At 43.1% G+C, this 3,063-nt stretch overlaps 1 non-coding gene across 1 annotated transcript; it reads right to left on the bottom strand.

Moving 5' to 3' along the window:
- Positions 1–2,637: 2,637 nt before the first annotated feature.
- LOC111827802 lies at positions 2,638–2,828 on the bottom strand. Its single transcript, XR_002831527.1, has one exon. It is a non-coding gene; the product is annotated as a U2 spliceosomal RNA (small nuclear RNA).
- Between the last annotated feature and the right edge of the window lie 235 nt (positions 2,829–3,063).

Consider the following 3,063-nt stretch of genomic DNA (forward strand, 5'->3'; position numbering starts at 1 on the left):
GGGTGGCATCGCAACCTCCCAATCCGCCCTGCTCTGTGCATGACAGGGGGCGGCGCCCCAACTCCCCAATCAGCCCTGCTCTGAGCCTGACCAGGGGCTGCACCTAGGGATTGGGCCTGCCCTCTGCCACCCAGGAGCAGGCCTACGCCAGCAGGTCGTTATCTCCGGAGGGGTCCCAGACTGCGAGAGGGCACAGGCCTGGCTGAGGGACCCCCCCTACCCCCCCGAGTGCACAAATTTTTGTGCACCGGGCCTCTAGTATATATATAAAAGCCTAATATGCAAACTGTCCCCCTTGGGAGTTCAATCACTCGCTATGATGTGCGCTGACCACCAGGGGGCAGCGTGGAATGAAGGAAGGCCCTGGCCGGCAGCTGCTAGGGACCCTACCCATGCACCAATTTCATGCACTAGGCCTCTAGTGTTTAATAAATGCATGATCTAGTAGAAAATGGTGCCTTTCTTTGTGCTTCAAGAGGATGCTTTTGGTTGCAAGTAATAGAAAATTCAACTCAAATAAGCATTTTTAAAAAGAAATTTATTATTCTACATAACTGAAATTTTTGTTTTCAGAGCTATGCTGAAACTTGATATTAGAACTTCAGGCAAAGCTTGACATTCCTAAAAAAGATATGGTTGGATTGTGTTCCAACCTGGACCTATCACTGTATAGCTGGGGCTAGGCACAGGAACTACTTTCAGTGAGAGCCACTGGATAGATGTAGACTCCACAATGGATAAGACATATCCAAATGACTCCACTTACTGATAGAGGATCCCATTTATTTCAATAAGTCCCCACCTTCCTCGGGGCAAAGATATTTATTCCTTGGAACTAGTGCTGATAAGGAGGGGGTGTGGTTATGCCTCTGCCCTAGGACCTGACCCACAGAGGTAAGGCCTGGATCTTTAGACTTTCCTATAGCTACTGAAACGAATGATATAAAACCTAGATCTCACTTTCTCTTACCTACTCCAGGACTTAGCTCATTAAATTATTCCCTCTTCTATATCATCAGAATTTCCCTTTCTACTTGATTGTTTCCATGAGCTCACAAGCATGCTGTAATTTATCTTAAAATTGTACCTCTCTTGAACTTTACATCTTCCTCTTGTTATTACCCTATTTCCCAGGTCCTCTTTACAGAAAAAAAAATGTCTTATAAAGTTGTGTGTCCTTGGAGTCCCTATTGCCTCTCCTCTCATTTTCTCTTGAGCTCATTTTAATCAAGCTCTTCTGCATATAACCCCACTCGTATAGCTCTCATCAAGACCACTAGTGGTGAGGGTAAGGGGGATAAATGGTGATGGAAGGAGACTTGAATTGGGGATGGTAAACACACAATATAATATACAGATGAGGTATTAGAGAATTGTACCCCCGAAACCTATCATTTTTTAAAATATATCTTTTATTGATTTCAGATAGGAAGGAAGAGATAGAAACATCAATGATGAGAGATAATCATTGATCTGCTGCCTCCTGCACAGTCCCTATTGGGGATCAAGCCCGCAACGCGGGCATGTGCCCTTGACCAGAATCAAACCCAGGATCCTTTAGTCTACAGGCCGACACTGTCCACTGAGCCAAACCAGCTAGCGCTGAAACCTATAATTTTATTAACCAGTGCCACCCAATAAATTCAATTAAAAAATAAAAGCTCACTAGTGGTTATTTTTCAGTCCTCATCTTTCTTTGTTTCTCAACAGCATTTGGCACAATTGATCATTCCCTCTATTTTTCACTTGGCTCCCAAGACCCCACACTCATCACACTTTTCCTCCTATCTCACTTGCTGCTCCTCCTCAGTCCCATCAGCTGATTCCTCCTCCTGTTCCTAACATCTAAAGGTGGAGTGTCATGAATCAGTCCTCCCACTTCTTCTCTATTTATACACGCTCCTTGGGTGATATCATCTGGTCCAATAACTTTAAAAACAATGTATTACAAATGAAAGTTTTTACAGGGAAAACAGTAAATATACATAATCTGTTTTAAACTACTCCAACCGGGGCATAGTGGGAGAAGATGGGACAAGACTAACAAAATATTAGTAATTTATTAAGCTAAGTAATGGGCACATGAGTATTCATTACATTATTATCTCTAGTTTTGTATATGCTTAAAATTTTTCCATAATATAATAAATATATATACATACAATCTATATACTGAATATTTCTATATTTATGCTTCCAGTCCTGACTTTTTTTCTGAACTTCAGACATGTATTTTCACCTGCCTGCCCAACATTTCTACTTGCTTAACAGTCATCTCAAACTTAACATGTCTAAAGTGAACTCTGGGTCATCCCCCTCTCCACCACAACCCTACCCTCCGCCCAGAAAACCTCTCCTAGAGTTTCCTGTATCTGTAAATGACGTTGCATTCACCCAGTTGCTCAGACTGAATACTTCGGAGTCATCCTTCACTCCTCTCTCTCTTTTATAATTCACATCCAATTCCATCAGCAAAATGCATTTGGAATCTGACAAGTTTTCACCACATTTACTGCTACCATCCTTTGTCATTTTGCACCCTGAGCTCCTGCAAATGCCTTCTAACAAGTCTTCTTACTTCCACTTTGGCCCCTATAATTTGTTTTCCACCAAGCAGCCAGGTGATTCTTTTGTGTGTGTGTGTGCACCGTTCCCAGAGGTACTGCAATACTGGGTCGATGCATGGAATGGACGGAGCAAGCTCCTATTCCATCTCCATGCTCCAAAAATCCATTTAATATATTGTCCTCAGATAGAAGACGTGTCATATGTTAAACCGATAAGAACAGATACTACACTTGGTCTTAGCCAAAAGTCCGGGAAGCGATCAGAGTGATTCTTTGAAAATGTGGATCAGATCCCGTTACTCCTTCCTCTCAATTTTCCATAAGGTTTCTTCTTAGAATAAAACCCAATATCCTGCCCTAGCTGGTTTGGCTCAGTGGATAGAGTGTCGGCCTGCAGACTGAAGGATCCCAGGTTTGATTCTGGTCAAGGGCACATGCCAGGGTTGTGGGCTCGATCCCCAATGAGGGGCATGCAGGAGGCAGCTGATCAATGATC

The sequence above is a fragment of the Myotis lucifugus genome, unplaced genomic scaffold (assembly GCF_000147115.1).
Source record: "Myotis lucifugus unplaced genomic scaffold, Myoluc2.0 scaffold_222, whole genome shotgun sequence".
Taxonomy (NCBI): Eukaryota; Metazoa; Chordata; class Mammalia; order Chiroptera; family Vespertilionidae; genus Myotis; species Myotis lucifugus.